This window comes from Mesoplodon densirostris, chromosome 2, assembly GCF_025265405.1.
Source record: "Mesoplodon densirostris isolate mMesDen1 chromosome 2, mMesDen1 primary haplotype, whole genome shotgun sequence".
In the NCBI taxonomy this organism is placed as follows: Eukaryota; Metazoa; Chordata; class Mammalia; order Artiodactyla; family Ziphiidae; genus Mesoplodon; species Mesoplodon densirostris.
This window is the reverse complement of record NC_082662.1, coordinates 82,331,776-82,356,468: the sequence shown is the minus strand read 5'-3', so window position 1 is coordinate 82,356,468 and position 24,693 is coordinate 82,331,776. Positions and strand designations below refer to the sequence as shown.

Sequence of the window (24,693 nt, the reverse complement as noted above, 5' to 3'; positions counted from 1 at the left end):
ACTTCAAACTTGGTTTTCTGTACAGCTAACAAAGAGGGTTGTGTGCCCAGGGGTCTCCAGGGGAAGAGGCAGTGGTGCTTTCTCTGCTTTCATTCTGTCCTCTGCAGGGTCAACCTTCTTTTGAAGGGTGAAAGGAAGCTCCAGTTTCCATATTCTAAAAAGTTTTTCCAACAGCCTGGCTAAAAGATTAGGGGAGAAATTACTGTGGCCTAGAAATCCCTGAAAATTTGCCAAGTACCCACCATATGCCCTTGCCCCATGGCCTATGGCTTAAGGGTCACAGCTGGTGGGAAACAGATCCTGGAATCATCTGCCCTGCTTCCAGGCAAGTGTCCCGCATGCTCTCTGGAGGAAGGAGATGGGTTCCTCTGAGATTTGCCCCAAATTTTGACCCTGCATCTGTCCAGTGCTTATTGGCTCCTTCCCCACCTGCAAAATAGAGCTTGTTTAGAAACTGCTTGCTGTATACTGGCTGCTGGGAAGGCCAGAGAAATAGATAGTAGAACCTTCAGCTTGCCAGCCAGTCCACAGTCCCCTCAGGGAGAACATCTTCCTGTAAATGATGATCCCTTAAGGGATAACTTTAGATTCTCTTATAGAAAAGTAGTATCTTGTGATCCTTTAAGTAACAGACTTTACTCATATTGATTCAGCCTTTGATCATTGCATTATTTATTCATTAAATAAGTTAGGTAACTAATTCTCAACATATTTTTAAACCTTACATGTTAATATTTACTGGATGACAAAAGTCCTTGGCATACACATCCTTTTTAAAAGAGAGAACGATGACTAATAAATAATTAAATAGCTAGCAGGGAAAAAGAAAAATTTAGAAACTCACCATAAAGAGATGTTTTTCACAGAGAACTTTAGAGCCTTTAGAGAACTCTATTATGCTAACTTGAAAAAAGAATCTCAGTGTTGATTTGCTGAAGTATTCAATATATTCCCCATAAAGAGGTATATATAAAGCTTTGGGTTTTGGGGGTTTTTTTTGGCTGCACGACACGGCTTGTGGGATCACAGCCCCCGACCAGGGATTGAACCCGGGCCATGGCAGTGAAAGCCCAGAATCCTAACCACTAGGCCACCAGGGAACTCCCCAAATCTTTAAGTTTAATAAAGATTTTTATTTTTATAAATTCTAATTTATAAAATTTTATAAATTTTTATAAATTCTAAAAAGCTTAGTCCTGGTAATTGATCAGATTATACACATAGAAGATGATTATATTATCCAAAGTTTGACATCCCAGGATTAGAGAAGGGTGATTAAACCACCCAGGGGTAGATCCAGGTATTGTGAGGCCTAAAGCTTATTCAATTTGGAGGACTCTCTTTAAGAAAAAAAAAAAATACAAAATCGCTGATACAAAATTGAGTACAAAGTGAATATTTATTTAAGTGGAGAGAAAAACACAACAAATTATAAATTAAAAAAAGGAAGCAACACATTGTAAGCCTTACAAAAGCCACAAAACTAACCTATGTTAATTGATTAACTGGCTACACCTCTATGACACTTTCCCTACAATTGACTACCTACCTGTTCAGTCTATCCTTTAATGTGGTTGATAAAAATTCATTTTTCTTTTTTTTCAGGATGCGTGCCTCTCACTGCTGTGGCCTCTCCCGTTGCTGAGCACAGGCTCCGGACGCGCAGGCTCAGCGGCCATGGCTCATGGGCCTAGCCACTCCACGGCATGTGGGATCCTCCCGGACCAGGGCTCGAACCTGCATCCCCTGCATTCGCAGGCAGATTCCCAACCACTGCGCCACCAGGGAAGCCCCAAAATTCATTTCTTATTAATGATAGTTTTTAAAAGTTTACTTCATCTTTACAATATGTTATATGTAATGTCATGTAAAGTTTTAGGATCATTATCAAACTGGGGAAAGCCTCTACTTCTTTCATACATGAGCTGTGAAATGTCAGGGAATTTCAAGTTTTCCTGTGGAGCAACTGATCCTAAATACTTTCACATGTTCCTGGCACCTTGGGCCACAGAACACATTGGTTTCTATTGCAGTGTGCTCTTGGGTACTGCACTGTTGTGTCCCCGAAACAGTGTTTATAGAAGCTGTCCCTATATCAAGACAGTTAGCATTATCTTGACTACACATAGAATTGACCGTAAAACAGATAATTAAATGTACTCCCAACTCAACTGACCTGGGTGAAGGGAAAGAATCTATTAGAAGAGCTCTGTGGGGGCAGAAATTGAGACACATGTGTAGAGAACAAACGTAGGGACACCAAGGGGGGAAAACCGCGGTGGGGTGGGGATGGTGGTGTGCTGAATTGGGCGATTTGGGTTGACATGTATACACTGATGTGTATAAAATGGATGACTAATAAGAACCTGCAGTATAAAAAAACAAACAAACAAACAAACAAACAAAAAACCAACTATTACTAAACTTTCTTTGGGTTATTTGTATGGAAATATGTTAATGTTTCAGACATTACATGAAATTTCTAAAAATCTTATATGTTCTGTATAATGTTATAAGTCATAATTCTAGTTATTACTTTAAAATGTATATGTCAGAAATAACTAAATTTCCTTGTCAATTGCATTATTATGAACTTTCATCAAATCTTTAACCGTGGTCATTTTTAAGTCTTTTGTCATTTACAGACAGTTCTGGGTGTACTCTGATGCTTTTGCAAAAATGTTCCTATAAAAGGATTTCATCTTCAAGGAATTCATGGAAAAGACTGACAAGTACAGGTTTCTGGTAACTGACTATACTGCTGAACTGAATGAATAAGCATTTTCAGAACTCTAATAGAAAACTGATAAATTCATAAAAGTGCTAGCAAAAGATCAAGATGAAAAAATAATTAATTACATGGGACTGAGTGAACTGATGAGGATGATTATAATTTTTGTGACCTTCTCCCCCCGCCTCCCAAAAAAAGGAGAGCTCTGCGGAAAGCTTTCTAAGCCCTTTCTGCCTTTGGTCAGTCTGTGGTTCCTATACACCTGGTCGTGGCTGATTTTCAAGGCACGGTGTCTGGGATGAGAGAAGAGGGGCTTTAAAGCAGAAGACAGGTGAACATTTTCCTCTGGCAACAAAAGTCCCTGAAAGTTAAAAAAAAAAAAAAATGCTATTCCCTAAGTTCACAAAAACAATACCCTCCAGACTCCCTCCTACCAGCATTCTCTGTATACCAGTTCAGTTCCACCAGAGTAGAATTTAAACCAGAAAATGCCACGAGAAATAGAAAGATAAGAGCCCCAGGTGGATGCAAGTCTCTCTGGGGTGTGATTGACTGAACACAACCAATTCTCTGGTGGATCAATGGTCATCGTCTTTTGGCAGAGCTTTGCTAAAAGCAGCACCTCCCGGAGCTGCCAGAGAGGAAATGGACACTTTGATCTGTCCTAGACAGAAGAGGAAGCGGGTAGTTTAGATTGCTGAAAAACAGTTTGAGGTGAGCTTCTAGTTCTGTAGAAATTAATCCGTGCCTCTAGATAGCACATAAGCCTATTGGAAAGCTTCTTCAATTCAAGCAGTTAATAATTTATCAAGTCTTATAGCTTAAGGGATACAATTTTCAAAATTATTGTACTGAGGGAATCATAAATTCCACCAAGAGGAAGGTTGTAGTCCAGATATTTTATTTTAGATTTCCAACCAGGGTGCATTATGACACTCCACATGAAAGTCAAATCGTCCATGTAAAACGGTTTCCAGGTGATAAGTTTACCCCAAGGGGTCCAGTAAAGTAATACATTCAGAGTTATATCTGACTTTCACAATCTATAAAGACTAGTTATCAATTTTTTGAAAGATTTGATAAGCAGGAAGAAAAAAATAGCTTACAGATGCTGACATTTGTCTCATTAATGGGAGCAGCATAAGAAACACAAGCTCCTTCTGGATTTGGCTGTAAATACACCACTGACATACATTTTGGAAAGTTGCTGTTTTCTGCTGGTGGGAATGTATTTGTCTAACCTTGCCCTGACTCTAATAGACTTAAGGAAGCAGTGATATTACTGTCAGCCACATTCAGCTTTTTAAAACAGGGGCACCCATTCTGCCAATATCTGCCAGGTTCTAGGCCACTACATATTAAAAATTATGTTCAAGCAACACTATCTGGCCTAGTGAAAGTTTTATTAGGAAATAATTCTCCTGTTTCGCTTGGTGAAGGGAAGAAAAAAAAACCCACTTCACCCAACAGGATTCCAAGGAATAATTAATGTTTCTTGCATCCTCAGAATAGGAATGCTGCCACCTTCTCTAGTGTTTCACGTGGAAGACACAACCCCACATGGCAAGGACAGAACTAATCAACATACTAGAAACAGGCAGGAGACGCAAGTACTAACTAATCGCCAGTTTGAGTGTTGCCTGTCATTGCATCATTCTTTGTACTGTAAGGCAATATTTTCATAAGTTACTCCCTTGTCAACAGGGAAAAAGAACTAGATTCTTTTTTTTTTTCTGGAAGATTGGTAGGTTTGCTGAAGATGCTTATTAAAACAATAATAGTAATAACCAAGTGCTGATTTTGCTTGGCTTTGGTTAAACTCTCTAGTTTAAAGTGAATTCCCTGGAAGATGCTGACTGCCCAAACTGCAGGAGAAATTCTTTGAGCATCATCGCTTGAGCTCATGGGGTGAAATACAAGAAATGAGTGGGTACACTGTTCACCTGTGCAGAACTTATGACTAAACCCATTCTTTAAAAACTCACTGGGCAGTTGAACAGAAGTATACTGCAGGGATACTTCATTTATCCTAGCTAGCACCTCAGGAAATGGGTTGTTTCCCCTAAAAGTAAATCGTTCCTAAATGATATTTAAATTTTAATCCATTCAGTGTAAGCACATTGCATTTTAGCATTTCTACAATAATTGCATACTTGCCTACTTTTTATTTTTTATTTTTTTTAACATCTTTATTGGAGTATAATTGCTTTACAATGGTGTGTTAGTTTCTGCTTTATAACAAAGTGAATCAGCTATGCATATACATACATCCCCATATCTCCTCCCTCTGGCATCTCCCTCCCACCCTCCCTATCCCACCCCTCTAGGTGGTCACAAAGCATGGAGCTGATCTCCCTGTACTATGCAGCTGCTTCCCACTAGCTATCTATTTTACATTTGGTAGTATATATAAGTCCATGCCACTCTCTCACTTCGTCCCAGCTTACACTTCCCTCTCCCTGTGTCCTCAAGTCCATTCTCTACGTCTGCATCTTTATTCCTATCCTGCCCCTAGGTTCTTCAGAACCCCCCCGTTTTTTTTAGACTCCATATATATGTGTTAGCATACGGTATTTGTTTTTCTCTTTCTGACTTACATCACTCTGTATGACAGACACTAAGTCCATCCACCTCACTACATATAACTCAATTTTGTTTATTTTTATGGCTGAGTAATATTCCATTGTATATATGTGCTACATCTTCTTTATCCATTCATCTGTCAATGGACACTTAGATTGCTTCTATGTCCTGGCTATTGTAAACAGAGCTGCAATGAACATTGTGGTACATGACTCTTTTTGAATTATGGTTTTCTCAGGGTATATGCCCAGTAGTGGGATTGCTGGGTCATATGGTAGTTCTATTTTTAGTTTTTTAAGGAACCTCCATACTATTCTCCATAGTGGCTGTCTCAATTTACAATCGAGAAAAGACAGCCTCTTCAATAAGTGGTTCTGGGAAAACTGGACAGCTACATGTAAAAGAATGAAATTAGAACACTCCTTAACACCATACCCAAAAATAAACTCAAAATGGATTAAAGACCTAAATGTAAGGCCAGACACTATAAAACTCTTAGAGGAAAACATAGGCAGAACACTCTATGACATAAATCACAGCAAGATCCTTTTTGACCCACCTCCTAGAGAAATGGAAATAAAAACAAAAATAAACAAATGGGACCTAATGAAACTTAAAAGCTTTTGCACAGCAAAGGAAACCATAAACAAATTGAAAAGACAGCCCTCAGCATGGGAGAAAATATTTGCAAACGAAGCAACTGACAAAAGACTAATATCCAAAATTTACAAGCAGCTCATGCAGCTCAATATCAAATAAACAAACAACCCAATCCAAAAATGGGCAGAAGCCCTAAATAGACATTTCTCCAAAGAAGATATACAGATTGCCAACAAACACATGAAAGGATGCTCCACATCACTAATCATTAGAGAAATGTAAATCAAAACTGCAATGAGGTATCACCTCACACCAGTCAGAATGGCCATCATCAAAAAATCTACAAACAATAAATGCTGGAGAGGGTGTGGAGAAAAGGGAACCCTCTTGCACCGTTGGTGGGAATTGCCTACCTTTTAGATTTGAGTGAACACTACTTTTTCTTTGTGAAAATGAATTCTTGTTACTGGTCACCACCCAGCAGTGGCTGCTGGGTCTGCTGGGCCGCATATGGCTCTTCGGTTGTGGCTTTCAGCCTCCTCCTTTGCTTGAGCATTTCCTTCTCCCGCTCACCCACTGTGTGCCGCCCTGTAAATCCCCCTCACCACTTCTAAGCAGACAAGGCAGGATTTTGCAGGTGAGCCAGAGCTGCGGTTTGGGAGTCCAACATTTGAGGGTGAATTCCAGCTCCACCACTGACTTGGAGAGATGGAGGGATGTGGGTACAGAACTTGGCGCAGACTTCTGGGGGCCACAGCTTACCACGAGGTACCCCCAAAAGTGAAGTGTTTCTAAGAGAGGACCCGGGGCTTTGTGGCAGCTCAGTGGACAGTTGGGGGATGTTTTCACTCACTTGCATGTTCATTGCTGGTCACTGGAGGGCTGACCTTTCCAGCACCTCACCCCCAAAAACATGGACACACAGACCATTGCTGTGCCTGGTGATTTAAGCAGCACCATCCAGCATCCTCTCTGTGCCTTTTTTGTTCATCTATCTATCTAAATAAAGTTTTTTGGGGTTTTTTGGGTTTTTTTTTTTACTGTTTTCCCATTACATGGGAAGGATTGAGCAGATTTCACCAGACTTGGAGGCCTGACTTTGCATATGGGCTGTACAGAATGCCAGGTCGGTGGTCCTCAGACTTGAGCTGAATCAGTACTGCCTGAAAGGCTCATTAAAACACAGATTCCTGGGCCTCACTCCCAAGGTTTATGATTCAGTAGGTCTGGGGTGGGACATGAGATGTACCTGTCTAACCACTTTCCAAGTAAAGCTGATGCTGATGCTGACATGGCTGGTCTAGGGACCATGCTCTGAGAACCTCTGCCTTGGGTGAGCCAAAGTAGAATGGGTGGTGTTGATCAGCAATCAGCCAGTCACACACACTTCTCCTCTACGAGCTAACAATTCTCCAGAGGCGGCTGGAAGGCCAGCTAGTCCTCCTAAAGCAGCAGTCCCCAACCTTTTTGGCACCAGGGACCAGGTTCGTGGAAGATAATTTTTCCACGGACGGAGAGGGTCGGGAGGTGGGGCATGGTTCAGGCGGTAATGCGAGTGATGGGGAGCCATGGGTGGTGATGGAAAGCGGCAGATGAAGCTTCGCTCGCTCACCCGCCGCTCACCTCCTGTTGTGCGGCCCGGTTCCTACCAAGCTGAGGACCAGTATCGGTCCGTGGCCCGGGGGTTGGGGACCCCGGTACTAAAGTAAAGCCTGCTCTTAGAGGCAAGTGGTTTTTTGCAACTTGATCCCTAAAAAGAGTATGACAGAGGTGAGGTGCAAGGCAGATTTTCTTGTAGCTTTAATTCCTTTCCACACCCCATTGTCTAGTGAGTGCAAATAGCTGAGGCACCCCCTCCAGTGCCTGACCTTCTCTTATTTCCTCCCCTAAATCCACAGTGGCTGAAAAAGTCGGGGTTTGAGTGGGGGTTGTGGTCTGAATTATTAGCTCTTGGGTAAGGTGAGACCCATTCAAATTGTTCTTAATTTCCCACCACACACTTGGGTTGAGAAGGAAGCAATTTTGTAACTATTTGCAAGTCAGAAATAGTGCTCACAAAATATTTAATTGAGATAACCCAAACCACATTTCCAAAATCCAAAGCACACATACTTAATTGAAATGGAAATAGCTGTGTGAGACCTGGTCTCAGTGTCCTGACATTGCAGGTGAGGGTGTTTCTGGGAACTCTGCCAGACCCAAAGAGGAGAGCTATAGTCACAGGCCAGGCTTATCCTACTTGTGTCTGTGTGAGGCCTGAGGCCTGAGGAGAAAAGTGGGGCAGTGAGAAATCCTGGGTTGGAGTGCGGATGGTCAGTGTGAGAGAAGCCAAGGAACTTTTAGGAACAGGGATAACGAATTTTCAAATTAAATGTGTGATGTATTGTTGTATAACCCCTAATTTTAGAATGAGCCTGCTGCAGTCACTACTCTGTATTACCAGGGCTCACAGGGGTGGTCTCCATGGGACGAGAGAGGGGAGCAACCCAAGAGGGGAGCAGCCCACATGTCAGGTGAAGCGTTGGCAGGCCTGGGAGGTTAGTGAGAGAGGTGACTCAGCAGAGGCCCAGGGATTTACAGAGATCCTCTGGGGCAGTCACTGGATTTCCCATAGCTTGTGGCCCACAAGACTTGAGGTGTTTTCATTTAAATAGTAAAGAATAAAGTGGCCTAGCAAGGGGGCACCCAGGTGACAGACTCCTGGGTAACCTGAGGTTATAGGAAGATTCTGAAATCAACAACTCTGGTTGGCTTTGCCCCATTCCTTTTTCAGATTTCTCCAATCTAAAGAAAGTGTGTTCATTGCAACAACATTTCCGAGGGGCTGCTGGGGCCTGGCCGTGTGCCAGATGCTGAGGAAATCTTGGGGACCATAAGGCAGGCCTTCATCTCTAGGAGCTTGTTTTCTTGGTTCACTCCCCCCGCTCCCGTGTCTTCTTTTCCTCCAAAGCCCAGTTACATCACGTCTGCAGTGCAATTCCACCTTCCTCTTCTGTAATCTCACCAATGACCCACTCCCAGAGCCTGGGGTATTCACCCATTTATTAAACAACTGCATGCCAGGCACTGTTTGGGGGCAACGGGGGACTCAGTAGTGAAGAAAAGAGACAAAAATCTCTTGCCTTCTTGAAAGAGATAATCAATAGGGTAAAATAAAGCAAAGACACAGTTTGTAAAACTTCAGTAAGTTAGGCAGTGATAAAGAAAAAATGAAGCAGGGAGGGGAGTAGAAGGAGTCTGGATTGGGGTTTAATGGACCAGCCAGGGCAGGGGCTCTTTGAGAAGGTCTGAACTTAGCCAGGGAGAAAAGGCACGTGCAAAAACCTGAGGTAGAAGCTCACTCCTGGAGCCTGAGGAAGAGTGGGGAGGCCGCAGTGGCAGAAGGCAGAAGCTGATGCAGGAGGGAAAAGCAGGAGATGAGGTCAGAGTGGGGCAGGCTGGGAAGAGATCGGGTATGTCTTGCAGGGCCTAGTAAGGCCCTGGCTTTGCTCTGCACCATGTGGGAAGTCATAGTAGGGTTCTGAGCTGAGGGGTGGCCCAGCATGTCTTAGTTTTAGCAGGGTCATGCTGGTTGCAGTGTGGGGAATGAGCTGAAGGAGAGCAAGGGAGAATAATTAGGAGGCTACGGCAGAATCTAGGCAAGAAATGATGGTGGCCTGGACCAGTGTGTGATGGTGGAGATGGTGAGAAGTGATCAAATCCAGGATTTTTTTTTTTTTTTTTTTTTTTTTTGCGGTATGCGGGCCTCTCACTGCTGTGGCCTCTCCCATTGCGGAGCACGGGCTCCAGACGCGCAGGCTCAGCGGCCATGGCTCACGGGCCCAGCCGCTCCGTGGCATGAACCCATGTCCCCTGCATCGGCAGGCTGACTCTCAACCACTGCACCACCAGGGAAGCCCCCAGGATGTATTTTTAAGGTAGAGCCAACAGGATTTGTTGACAGATTATGAGATATGAGAGAAAGAAAGGACCCAAAGAACCTCAATAGACATTTTTCCAAAGAGGATGTACAAAAGGCCAACAGGTACATGAAAAGGTGCTCAATATCACTAATCATCAGGGAAATGCAAATCAAAACCACAATGACCTATCACCACACACCTGTCAGAATGGCTATCATCAAAAAGTCAAGAAGTAACAAGTGTTGGCAAGTATGTGAAGAAAAGGGAAACTTGTGCACTGTTGGTGGGAATGTAAATTGGTGCAGCCACTCTAGAAAACAGTATGGAAATTCTTTAAGAAATCAAAAATAGAACTACCATGTGATCCAGCTATTCCCCTTCTAGGTAGATATCCAAGGGAAATGAAATCACTATCTTGAAACGATATCTGTACCCTTGTGTTTATTGCAGCATTATTTACAATCGCCAAGACATGGAAACAATCTAAATGTCCACCAATAAATGAATGGATAAAGAAAATTTGGTATAGTTTCAGACATAATGGAATATTAGTCAGCCATGAGAAAGAAGGAAATCCTGCCATTTGCAACAACATGGGTGGAACTTGTGGGCATTATGCTAAGTGAAACAGGACAGACGAAGACAAATACTATATGATCTCCCTTATACGTGGAATCTGAAAGACAAATCAAACTCATAGAAACAGAGAGTAGATAGGTGGTTGCCCAGGCAGAAGAGTGGGGGAAATGGGAGAAGGTGGTCAAAGGGTACAAACTTCCAGTTACAAAATGAGTAAGTTCTGGTTGTGCTAATGTACAGCATGGTGACTATGTTAACAATACCGTATTATATACTTGAAAGTTGCTGAGAGAGTAGAACTTAAAAGTTCTCACCACAAAAGAAAAAGGTAACTATGTAAGGTGATGGATGTGTAATCATTTCCTAATATATACATTTATCAAATCATCATGTTGTACACCTTTAACTTACACACTGTTACATGTCAATTATATCTCAATAAAGGTGGGAGGAGAAGAACCTAAAAATGACAAGTTTCTTGACCTGAGCAATTAGAAGAAAGGGTCACTATTTATTAAAACAGCGGAGACTGCAGGAGGAGCAGATGGGAAGATTCTGAGCTTGATTTTGGACCAGTTAGAGATTGAGAAGCCCATTAAACATCCAAGTGGAGATGTCATATAGACAAATGGATATGTGACTGGAGCTCAGGAGAGAAGTCCAGATTTAAATTTGGGATTAATTGTAATGACCCACCATGGACTTAATCTGGGAAAAGAGGACATGAGGGGTTTGAGGGTCAGTGAAAGGGGGAAAGGATCAGTTGATATGGAGCCGGGGAGCCACTACCACATAGAGCCACAGGAGAAGCAATGTCCTCAGAAGAGCAAGTGTCAGCACGAAGTAAGGAGCATTCAGAAAAGCAGTGGAGGATCGAATAGAGGGATATTGCTGCCAACTGACTGAATTCCAGGGAGCACAGAGGAAGAGCTTCAGGAGAAAAGGAAAGGTGGGAGACGGGGTCAGAAAATGTGACGTACTGGACTTAATGTGCATGAAGTGTCCACGGCATGAGGAATGATCGCTGAGTTTCGGGCCTCTCTTGGGGAAAGAGGTAAACAGGGATAAAGCTGGGCGGAGACCCGACTGCTGGTCCCAAGGCCCGAGGGGGAGGCGTGGATGTGAGTGCGCATGCGCACGGGGAGGGGCGTGGCCGGGAGTGTCCTCCTTGTTCCCGAGCTGTCCCTTCGTCCTAGTTCTTTTCAACTTTTACCCTGGGCTGGGCAGGTTGTATTTGTTCCATCTCAGTCTCCGGTAGGGGCTCTTTTCCTGCTGGACCTGTTGACTGCGGGCTCCCCAGGCGTCTGTCTGAGCTGCGGCTCCTCTAACACCTGCCCTGCTTTGGAAACACCAACCTTACAAAGATTCCTTCTGCTGATTCACACAGGCGCTGCGCTCTCGCCCTCTTCAAGATCCTAAAAGTAAAGATGCATTTGGGACTCGAAGGATTGCCCAGTGTGTGCCTGAACCAAGCTCATCTTTCATAATCCGTCACATTTCTGTCAATATATCCTTTCTCTCATGTCCACCTCCTTAACCAGCCATAAATGATGCCAGACTTTTTAAGGCCAGTGTTTTGCGTTCCTTATATTTAATTTTTAAAAAGAGTTAAAGCCAACTTTCTTCTTTCTGGCCTTTTTCTTTTTTAATTCCTTTATGTCTATAAGATTGATGCCTTCTGTGATAAAAAGGAGTCCCTTGTCCTCTTCTAGCACTTGGAATCATTTATTTTCCAACAATTTTTCTGGGGGCCTTCTCCTATCTGAGGACAGTGGTCTGACCACAGCCTTTCAACCGTCTGGGGTTTCCACCCTCTTGCCCACATTGTCTGGGCTCCTCTTCCTGACCACCGACTTGGCACTGGCTCTCCAGGACTGCATGGTCTTTGAGCTATACTAGATGCAAAAAAGTCACCCAGCAGAAGAAAGAAATGAGAAGATGGAGTTTGATTTACTACCCACCCAAGAATGAGGATGAACAGAAAAGACTTATTGCATGGGACTCTGTCATATCTAAAATACATGGGCAATTAGAAGGACAGAGAGAAGAGACCCCTTTAGTGGCCTGGTTATTCTCTCTAGAGATGCAGTCTTTTTTAGTTATTGTTTACAGTTCTGCCAACAGTTTTCCTGTCAGAGATTCCAGGGTGGAATGAAAGTAATAATTATTAAATGTTCATTAGCATCTACCACAAAGTTGGCTCAGAGCAAGTGATTGCTGGGTTCTGGTTTTTAGTTTTCTTCTAACATATGAACACAGAATTTGGTCATCCTGACCGGCATGCAGCTGGGCCTGCACCCAGCTTCTGCCAGGCTCTTCAGAAAGCATCTGTTACAGATCACGGAGGAATACATCTCTCATGATGTGCTGTGCATTGTTTCCTCACTTTGATCACATCCCCTTTTTAATTATGATGACGACCCAAAGCTTGAGGAACTTTGGAAAGTCACCCACCTGCCTCTGTGTGTGTGTGCAAATGTATGTGTGCTCTCCAAGAAAAGAAAAACCATCCTTTGCTTTTTAAATTATCTTGTCATGCTATTCCTTAAGAAAATAACCTGGCCAAAAGGCATGAGAGATGGTTATACTTAGGGTTTTTTAATATACAAAATGATATATAGGTATAAAAATAAAGTTAATAGAATAGACAAAACCAAATTTTAAATTGTTTTAACCAACATTTATTTAATGCCTAGATGTTGTAGGCATTTTATATATAAGAACTTGCTTAAGCTATACAATAGCCCTGAGTAGGTAGTAGGCATTATTAACCTCACTTTATACATAAGGCAAAAAAACTTGCTAAAGAATATGCAGTTAATAAAAGACAAAACAGAGGTTTGAACCCAACTCTGACTTACTCTGAAGTCTATGTTTATTCCTCTACATCATGATGATTTTGAAAGAGACCATATGGCCTATCTAGAAGGTGAAAATGTCCTTTGCCTCAAGAATAACCAATACAAATTTACTAAGTACTGGCTGGATGGGAACACTTCACACATTCAAATGGGATGGAAGTTAATTCTCCTGAGTTACAGTTGAGTAGCAGCCAGGAAAGTGGCATGTCTTTTACTATGTCAAGCTTGCTTCTCAGGTAGCAAGAGATGAAATTGCTGATATTGTTTGTCTGAAGGGGGCAGAAAAGAACTAGACATCTTCTACACAGGGAAAGAGCAGACTTGGGTTGTGTATCTGCTGTGATATAAATTATGATGTTACCTGAAACTGTGTCTCCATCTCAGCCTAGCAGGCAATCCTAGCTGAACTGTATTCTGGCTGGCACACACATACACACTCCTCTTTACGCTTCACCTGCCCCTCGCTGGTGCTGGTGCAGATCAGGAGTGGTCAGCAAAGCCCTCCAAGGGTTTCCATTCACTCCAATGTCTGGGATTAGTATCATAAGTTACAGCAAGCTATTCCTGTCCTCTCTCTGGCAGTTTGAAAGGGCCACTGCCACATCTGGTCAAAGTAACTTTGCTTTTCCGAGATGGAATCTTTCTTAGAATATTTTCTTTTCTTGCAGAGTTCTACTAGATTTCAGATAGTTTCAGAACAAAACTAGAAATATATGTAGATAGATAAATAGGTAGATATTGTTATATAAATAATATATTAATAACTACATATTTTAGTAATTATTGCTTGTAATTCATAATTATTAATTATTATCTATGTTATATAGCTATACTAGATAATATTATATATTATATAACTATATATTATGTATAACTAGCTATATAGATAGATATAGAGAGGAATATATAGGTATAGATATAGGTATAGATATATAGATACAGATATATATCCTTTCTCCTTCATTGTTTTAAATAATATAGAAATGTTTCTGGCTTAGGATACCACATCTATACAACTGTACCTATATCTATAACTATATCTACATATCTATTTCTATATCATATCTATATATTCCTCTCTTGAGAGACACTAGTCTCCTCTCCTCTTGGCCTTGCTGACAAACACTTTGCCTTCCTGCATTAAACACATAAGGGTGTGACTTAGACCCTATTGCTCTTGCTGGGTCCAGACAAGACTGTGGGGAAGCCAGGCTATTTGGTCACTCTAGGGGTCTTGCCAAGGCCACTGCCACTGAAATTCTTTGGGCAACAACCCAGGTCTTATCCTGGTCTAAATAACAAGCCAAAAGCAAAGAGGTGACTCAGAGGCAGAGAAAATGTGTGCCAGGATTCTGAAATTTGTCCTGCTATTGGCCATCTTTCCTTGAAATAAGCCACCAGCAATTAAATAGCAAACAAAAGAGAGATCATGCACATGCACATGCACATCCCCACCCTGCCCAAGGTTCTGGAAGAGAGACCCCAAGGGGAAAATAAAATTTAGGAGGTTTGTTGAACCCACTGTAGAGCTGATCCAGAATTTAAATTGATTCCATAATTTATTGCATTTTAATTAGCAATCACAAGAGACCAAGTATTGTTTACTCTCTTGTTATAGGAGCTCTAGCTGGAAACAAATACCAGAGAGTCTTAATAAGGATGAGTTATATTTACTGTTTTCCATTTTACAGTCTTGTTATAATCATCACAAGAAGAGATTCATTTAGTGCTCATCTGTTCTTGGTATGACATTTGTTGACCACTAGGGTGACATAAAATCAGAACATACCCCATAAGGCAAGAAAGAGCCTCCCCACCTCCACCCCACCCCATGTTTTTGCCTTCATTGTTTTCGATCATATAATTTAATGTGGAAATACTTCTGGCTTAGGTTAGATGACATGAGTTTGCATGTGCCATCGTCACCCAAAATGCATCTAAATGACTGCTCTTGGTTATTTATTTAGGGCAGAATAATGCTACAAACAGCAGACAGCTGTATTTATATGCACCACTCCAACATGGAAAGAGCCACGTAGACAGCGGAGAAGCTGTCAATCTGTGGCAGCGTACACCCGGCGGCCTATTAGGCCCCCATCTGACGGTGACCACACTTGTTTTGTTTCATTCCATTATTTTTGTTAGCTTCTAGAATATCAATTATTTTTAATGACATTTCCCTAGGGTCAGAGCTTTAGGGGTTTCTAAAGAGCTCTTGCTATTATTACTCAAGCAGGAAGAACCCTAAGCTTCTCTACTTGTGGGATGGGACTCTGGTACAATGTATTTCTTTGAGAGCATTCTGGGTCCTCACTGGGAACATTATAAAGTACTTTAAATACCACTGCATGTTATTACAGTGATTCACATCAGTCGACCAGCTCTGCCTCTTGGATCAGACACCCTGGCAGGTAATCGAGCTCATCTTCTCAATTCTAAAGGATATTTCATTAAACTAAGTGGGAGGACTTGATTCCAAAGGCCACTTTAAAAACAGGCATGTTTTGTGTAAGCTGAATACACATACCCTTTTGAGGCCTTTTCATTCAAAATGGACCTTCTTCCCCAAAAGTAGGTGAAGTAGGTGCCATTATTTACCCTGCTTTTTCTCTTTTAACCCAGTTTTTCCACCCAGGCACAGAGGCACCAATCCGGTGCTCGGGTTTTAATTAAACCTTGTTCCCTGTTAAAAAGCTCCTATTGTTCCTTTCATTTAAATAGGATTCTTCTTAGATCTTTAACAAGACCACAGAGGAGTAATAAATCTAAGTAATTGTCCTTATTAAGAGGATTATTCTCACAAGACTATAACAGTCACCAAAGTAACTAAAGCCATTTCCAGGTAGCAATTAGAGAATCCTCCTCCTACCCAAATACAGAAATACCTCCTTAGTCACTTTCTTTGCATCTCAAATTAAATTAGATGGCATTCTGTTTATTTTTCATATCTTTTGCTAACAAAAGGAGATTTTCCCTTTGACGATATTAATCAGGAAACCTCAAGTCCAACTGCACTGACTTCATGGGATGGAGGTGACCTATCCCTCCCTTCCTTCCTCCCTTCCTTCCTCCCTCCCTCCCTTCCTTCCTTCCTTCCTTCCTTCCTTCCTTCCTTCCTTCCTTCCTTTCTTTCACAGCTGATGCCTGGATCCCTGCTGTGCTAGGCGCTCTGCTAGGCACTAGTGGTTCAAAGATGAAAGACATAGTCCCTTGGATGGTATATTAACCAGTCATCTAATACTTACCAACCATCTTCCATCTTTACAGTGCAGGACACTATAGTATGTGCTGAGTTTTCAGAGGGAAAAAAAGCCAGACATAGTCCCTGCCTTCTTAAAACTTGAAATGTTGCAAGAATATAGATATTAACCCAACAATTCCATAATTGGTTAACTGCAACCATGGCAAAAAGTTATGAGAGGACAGGGTGCCATGTGAGCATGTTGCAGGGAGTTATAAGCAGTCCCTTCAGAATTATCCACTTAGTTTGTTCTATTACATATGACCGGACATCTGCTTTCTTATCTCACAAAACTGCCTAAGAAACTTTCCCATTTCCCAAGTCCCTACGAAGGCAGTGGCTCCTGATGTTTTCAATTTTTATTTAAAACCCATGTCCTAAACTGGCCTCCCTTGGTTAGAGAAAGCTAACTTAACATGTGTAGAGTTGTCAAAGAAAAAAAAAAAAAGACAGCAGACTCAAGAACCCATCAGAGCCTTATTTCAGAAGTATACACATGTATGCATGCGTGTGTACATGGGAGCCTGCCAAAAAACACATGCCCTAAAAAGCTTGGGGAGGGGGCTTTACACTAAAAAGGAGAAAGTATTGGTTGTCAACCTTATTGGCTGCAGTCTTTGTTTTCAGATCTGGAGGACATAGCTTACATCAACTCAGCTCTTATACTGAGCTGTGAGTATACTGTGATTTCTTTTTCGGAAATTGCTAAGAAGAACTGATAAGTTTGTTGCCTCCAAAATTGCCAGTAATATAGAAATTTTGGGTGTTACGTACAAAATTCATTCCTGGTGCACTAAAGAGAAGCAACCTAGAGCTGTGCAGAGATGGGGATTGAAAGCTTATAATTTGAAACAGAAAATATCTATCATATGACCAAAAAAAAAAAAAAAAGTTCTCTTTCACTCACCCAACAAGTCAAACTGTTTTCTTGAAAAACAAGATCATCAGTCCATCTGCAGGGAAGCCTTGACTTGTGGCCACCACTACCTTTGTGGGTTGTCCGGGGACTGGTCTGGATTTCAGCCTTGCAGACTCAGAACTTTAACAACTTGCCAGGAGCAGATCCATTTTTTAAAAATTATTATAGATAAAGATTCATTAGCCAAGTAGTGAGGCTGAAGAATAAAAGCAATATACCAGGGTACTAATTGGCAACAAGAAGTAACTGTCATAGGGACCAAAATGCTCAAAAGTCTACACGAGCAGTACATTCTTTTTCTAAAGGCAGACACTACATATTAATCAGAAGATTGCCTGCAGGTAAAGGGAGGGTTATAGAATCAGAACAATAGTGCTAAATGACTTGGATGTTTAGTGAAAGCAAACTAATATGAACTGATGCTTCCATCGAAAACTAACCAGGGCTAGTTAGAACATAAGAACTCAACTGGCCTCAACCCTCTGTGTTCATCTTCATATTGCAGATGTCTTTGCCAAGGGGTCCCAGTGACTCAGTTTGTTGGGCTGGACCTCCTTTAACCTGGATGAATCTTCCCCAAACAGCACTTTGCTATTTGCTATTCACAGTAAAGTAACTGAGAGAGCAGTTGCATGAGAGCTTTTTTTGGGGTCTTATATATAAGGCTACTTTCTCATTACCAAGGGATCATTTTCTCTTTCTTTCTTTCTTTTTTTTATTAGTTTCTGCTTTATAACAAAGTGAATCAGTCATACATATACATCTGTTCCCACATCCCTTCCCGCTTGTGTCTCCCTCCCTCCCACCCTCCCTATCCCACCCTTCCAGGCGGTCACAAAGCACCCAGCTGATCTCCCTGTGCTATGCGGCTGCTTCCTACTATCTATCTACCTTACGTTTGGTACTGTATATAAGTCCATGCCTCTCTTTCACTTTGTCACAGCTTATCCTTCCCCCTCCCCATATCCTCAAGTCCATTCTCAAGTAGGTCTGTGTCTTTATTCCTGTTTTACCCCTAGGTTCTTCATGACATCTTTTTTTCTTAAATTCCAAATATATGTGTTAGCATACGGTATTTGTCTTTCTCTTTCTGACTTACTTCACTCTGTATGACAGACTCTAGGTCTATCCACTTCATTACAAATAGCTCAGTTTTGTTTCTTTTTATGGCTGAGTAATATTCCATTGTATATATGTGCCACATCTTCTTTATCCATTCATCCGATGATGGACACTTAGGTTGTTTCCATCTCCGGGCTATTGTGAATAGAGCTGCAATGAACATTTTGGTACATGTCTCTCTTTGAATTATAGTTTTCTCAGGGTATATGCCTAGTAGTGGGATTGCTGGGTCATATGGTAGTTCTATTTTTAATTTTTCAAGGAACCTCCATACTGTTCTCCATAGTGGCTGTACCAATTCACATTCCCACCAGCAGTGCAAGAGTGTTCCCTTTTCTGCACACTCTCTCCAGCATTTATTGTTTCTAGATTTCTTGATGATGGCCATTCTGACTGGTGTGAGATGATATCTCATTGTAGTTTTGATTTGCATTTCTCTAATGATTAATGATGTTGAGCATTCTTTCATGTGTTTGTTGGCAGTCTGTATATCTTCTTTGGAGAAATGCCTATTTAAGTCTTCTGCCCATTTTTGGATTGGGTTGTTTGTTTTTTTGCTATTGAGCTGCATGAGCTGCTTATAAATTTTGGAGATTAATCCTTTGTCAGTTGCTTCATTTGCAAATATTTTCTCCCATTCTGAGGGTTGTCTTTTGGTCTTGTTTATGGTTTTCTTTGCTGTGCAAAAGCTTTGAAGTTTCATTAGGTCCCATTTGTTTTTCTTTGTTTTTATTTCCATTTCTCTAGGAGGTGGGTCCAAAAGGATCTTGCTGTGATTTATGTCATAGAGTGTTCTGCCTATGTTTTCCTCTAAGAGTTTGATAGTTTCTGGCCTTACATTTAGGTCTTTAATCCATTTTGAGCTTATTTTTGTGTATGGTGTTAGGGAGTGATCTAATCTCATACTTTTACATGTCTCTGTCCAGTTTTCCCAGCACCACTTATTGAAGAGGCTGTCCTTTCTCCACTGTACATTCCTGCCTCCTTTATCAAAGATAAGTTGACCATATGTGCGTGGGTTTATCTCTGGGCTTTCTATCCTGTTCCATTGATCTATCTTTCTGTTTTTGTGCCAGTACCACACTGCCTTGATTACTGTAGCTTTGTAGTATAGTCTGAAGTCAGGGAGCCTGATTCCTCCAGCTCCATTTTTCGTTCTCAGGATTGCTTTGGCTCTTCGGGGTCTTCTGTTTTTCCAAACAAATTTTGAAATTTTTTGTTCTAGTTCTGTGAAAAATGCCAGTGGTAGTTTGATACGGATTGCATTGAATCTGTAGATTGCTTTGGGTAGTAGAGTCATTTTCACAATATTGATTCTTCCAATCCAGGAGCATGGTACATCTCTCAATCTATTTGTATCATCTTTAATTTCTTTCATCAGTGTCTTGTAATTTTCTGCATAGAGGTCTTTTGTCTCCTCAGGTAGGTTTATTCCTAGATATTTTATTCTTTTTGTTGCAATGGTAAATGAGAGTGTTATCTTGATTTCATTTTCAGATTTTTCATCATTAGTGTACAGGAATGCCAGAGATTTCTGTGCATTAATTTTGTATCCTGCTACTTTACCAAATTCATTGATTAACTCTAGTAGTTTTCTGGTAGCATCTTTAGGATTCTCTATGTATAGTATCATGTCATCTGCAAACAGTGACAGCTTTACTTCTTCTTTTCCAATTTGGATTCCTTTTATTTCCTTTTCTTCTCTGATTGCTGTGGCTAAAACTTCCAAAACTAAGTTGAATAAGAGTGGTGAAGTGAGCAGCCTTGTCCTGTTCCTGATCTTAGTGGGAATGGTTTCAGTTTTTCACCATTGAGGATGATGTTGGCTGTGGGTTTGTCATATATGGCCTTTATTATGTTGAGGAAAGTTCCCTCTATGCCTACTTTCTCGAGGGTTTTTATCATAAATGGGTGTTGAATTTTGTCAAAAGCTTTCTCTGCATCTATTGAGATGATCATATGGTTTTTCTTCTTCAATTTGTTAATATGGTGTATCACATTGATTGATTTGCGTATGTTGAAGAATCCTTGCATTCCTGGAATAAACCCCACTTGATCATGGTGTATGATCCTTTTAATGTGCTGTTGGATTCTGTTTGCTAGTATTTTGTTGAGGATTTTTGCATCTATGTTCATCAGTGATACTGGCCTGTAGTTTTCTTTCTTTGTGACATCCTTGCCTGGTTTTGGTATCAAGGTGATGGTGGCCTCGTAGAATGAGTTTGGGAGTGTTCCTCCCTCTGCTATATTTTGGAAGAGTTTGAGAAGGATAGGTGTTAGCTCTTCTCTAAATGTTTGATAGAATTTGCCTGTGAAGCCATCTGGTCCTGGGCTTTTGTTTGTTGGAAGATTTTTAAATCACAGTTTCAATTTCAGTGCTTGTGGTCTATTCATGTTTTCTATTTCTTCCTGAGTCAGTCTTGGCAGGTTGTGCATTTCTAAGAATTTGTCCATTTCTTCCAGGTTGTCCATTTTATTGGCATAGAGTTGCTTGTAGTAATCTCTCATGATCTTTTGTATTTCTGCAGTGTCAGTTGTTACTTCTCCTTTTTCATTTCTAATTCTATTGATTTGAGTCTTCTCCCTTTTTTTCTTGATGAGTCTGGCTAATGGTTTATCAATTTTGTTTATCTTCTCAAAGAACCAGCTTTTAGTTTTATTGATCTTTGCTATCGTTTCCTTCATTTCTTTTTCATTTATTTCTGATCTGATCTTTATGATTTCTTTCCTTCTGCTAACTTTGGGGTTTTTTTGTTCTTCTTTCTCTAATTGCTTTAGGTGCAGGGTCAGGTTGTTTACTCGAGATGTTTCCTGTTTCTTAAGGTGGGATTGTATTGCTATAAACTTCCCCCTTAGAACTGCTTTTGCTGCATCCCATAGGTTTTGGGTCGTCGTGTCTCCATTGTCATTTGTTTCTCAGTATTTTTTTTTTATTTTCTCTTTGATTTCTTCAGTGATCACTTCGTTATTGAGTAGTGTATTGTTTAGCCTCCATGTGTTTGTATTTTTTACAGATCTTTTCCTGTAATTGATGTCTAGTCTCATAGCATTGTGGTCGGAAAAGATACTTGATACAATTTCAATTTTCTTAAATTTACCAAGGCTTGATTTGTGACCCAAGATATGATCTATCCTGGAGAATGTTCCATGAGCACTTGAGAAAAATGTGTATTCTGTTGTTTTTGGATGGAATGTCCTATAAATATCAACTAAGTCCATCTTGTTTAATGTATCATTTAAAGCTTGTGTTTCCTTATTTATTTTCATTTTGGATGATCTGTCCATTGGTGAAAGTGGGGTGTTAAAGTCCCCTACTATGAGTGTGTTACTGTCGATTTCCCCTTTTATGGCTGTTAGTATTTGCCTTATGTATTGAGGTGCTCCTATGTTGGGTGCATAAATATTTACAATTGTTATATCTTCTTCTTGGATCGATCCCTTTATCATTATGTAGCGTCCTTCTTTGTCTCTTCTAATAGTCTTTATTTTAAAGTCTATTTTGTCTGATATAAGAATTGCTACTCCAGCTTTCTTTTGATTTCCATTTGCATGGAATATCTTTTTCCATCCCCTTACTTTCAACCTGTATGTGTCTTTAGGTCTGAAGTGGGTCTCTTGTAGACAGCATATATATGGGTCTTGTTTTTGTATCCATTCAGCCAATCTGTGTCTTTTGGTGGGAGCATTTAGTCCATTTACATTTAAGGTAATTATTGATATGTATGTTCCTATTCCCATTTCCTTAATTGCTTTGGGTTCGTTATTGTCGGTATATTCCTTCTGTTGTGTTTCTTGCCTAGAGAAGTTCCTTTAGCATTTGTTGTAAAGCTGGTTTGGTGGTGCTGAACTCTCTCAGCTTTTGCTTGTCTGTAAAGGTTTTAATTTCTCCATCAAATCTGAATGAGATCCTTGCTGGGTAGAGTAATCTTGGTTGCAGGTTTCTCTCCTTCATCACTTTAATTATGTCCTGCCACTCCCTTCTGGCTTGTAGAGTTTCTGCTGAGAAATCAGCTGTTAACCTGATGGGGATTCCCTTGTGTGTTATTTGGTTTTTTTTCCCTTGCTGCTTTTAATATGATTTCTTTGTGTTTAATTTTTGACAGTTTGATTAATATGTGTCTTGGTGTATTTCTCCTTGGATTTATTCTGTATGGGACTCTCTGTGCCTCCTGGACTTGATTAACTATTTCCTTTCCCATATTAGGGAAGTTTTCAACTATAATCTCTTCAAATATTTTCTCAGTCCCTTTCTTTTTCTCTTCTTCTTCCGGAACCCCTATAATTCGAATGTTGGTGTGTTTAATGTTGTCCCAGAGGTCTCTGAGACTGTCCTCTGTTCTTTTCATTCTTTTTTCTTTATTTTGCTCTGCATCAGTTATTTCCACTATTTTATCTTCCACCTCACTTATCCGTTCTTCTGCCTCAGTTATTCTGCTATTGATCCCATCTAGAGTATTTTTCATTTCATTTATTGTGTTTTTAATCGATGCTTGATTCATCTTTAGTTCTCCTAGGTCCTTGTTAACTGTTTCTTGCATTTTGTCTATTCTATTTCCAAGATTTTGGACCTTGGAAATACAATCTTGGATCAGCTTTACTATCATTATTCTGAATTCTTTTTCAGGTAGACTGCCTATTACCTCTTCATTTGTTAGGTCTGGTAGGTTTTTATCTTGCTCCTTCACCTGCTGTGTGTTTTTCTGTCTTCTCATTTTGCTTATGTTACTGTGTTTGGGGTCTCCTTTTTGCAGGCTGCAGATTCGTAGTTCCTGTTGTTTTTGGTGTCTGTCCCCAGTGGCTAAGGTTGTTTCAGTAGGTTGTGTAGGCTTCCTGGTGGGGGGGGACTAGAGCCTGTGTTCTGGTGGTTGAGGCTCGATCTTGTCTTTCTGGTGGACAGGTCCACGTCTGGTGGTGTGTTTTGGGGTGCCTGTGGCCTTATTATGTTTTTAGGCAGCCTCTCTGTTAACGGGTGGGGTTGTGTTCCTGTCTTGCTAGTTGCTTGGCATAGGGTGACCAGCACTGTAGTTTGCTGGTCGTTGACTAAAGCTGGGTGCTGGTGTTGAGATGGAGATCTCTGGGAGATTTTCGCTGCTTGATATTATGTGGGGCTGGGAGGTCTCTTGTGGACCCGCGTCCTGAAGTTGGCTCTCCCACTTCAGAGGCACAGCACTGACTCCTGGCTGCAGCACCAAGAGCCTTTCATCTACCCGGCTTAGAATAAAAGGGAGAAAAAGTAGAAAGAAAGAATTAGTAGAAGAAAGAAAGAGAGAGAGAAGGAAAGGAAGGAAGGAAGAAAGAAAGAAAGAAAGGAGGGAGGGAGGAAGGACGGAAAGAAAGAAAGAAAGGAGGGAGGGAGGAAGGAAAGAAAAAGAAAGAGTGAAAGGAAGAAGGGATGGAGGGAGGAAGGAAAGAAAGGAAGAAAGAAAAAAGAAAGAAAGAAGGAAAGAAACAGGAGGGAGGGAGGGAGGGAGGAAGGGAAGGTAGGAAAAAAGAAAGAGAGAAGATAAAGTATAAAATATAGTAGTGTTATTAAAATAAAAAAGTAATTATTGAAAAAAACGGACAGATAGAACCCTGGGACCTATGGTGGAAGCAAAGCTATACAGAGAAAACGTCACACAGAAGCATACACATACACATTCACAAGAAGAGAACAGGGGGAAAAAAAATCGAAAATCTTGCTCTCAAAGTCCACCTCCTCAACTTGGGATAATTCGTTTGTAAAAGGAGGAAAAGGGGGAAAAGTCTGAAATCTTGCTCTCAAAGTCCACCTCCTTAATTTGGGATAATTCGTTGTAAAAAGAGGAAAAGGGGAAAAAATTTTAAATCTTGTCGTCAAAGTCCACCTCCTCAATTTGGGATGATTCGCTGTCCATTAATGCACTCCACAGACGCAGGGCACATCAAGTGGACTGTGGAGCTTTAATCCGCTGCCTCCGAGGCTGCACAGAGAGATTTCCCTGTCTCGGCTCTCACAGCTCCGGGGTCTCAGCCTTGGACCTGGCCCCGCCTCTGCACGTAGGTCGCCGGAGGGCGTCCGTTCTTCGCTCACACAGGACGGGTTTAAAGGAGCCGCTGATTCGGGGTCTCTGGCTCACTCAGGCCGAGGGGAGGGAGAGGCACGCAGTGCGGGGCGGGCCTGCGGCGGTAGAGGC

At 41.2% G+C, this 24,693-nt stretch overlaps 1 pseudogene; it reads right to left on the bottom strand.

The window, feature by feature from the left end:
- LOC132503264 (peptidyl-prolyl cis-trans isomerase G-like) overlaps positions 1–11,528 on the bottom strand; it is a 34,132-nt pseudogene extending 22,604 nt beyond the window's left edge.
- Between the last annotated feature and the right edge of the window lie 13,165 nt (positions 11,529–24,693).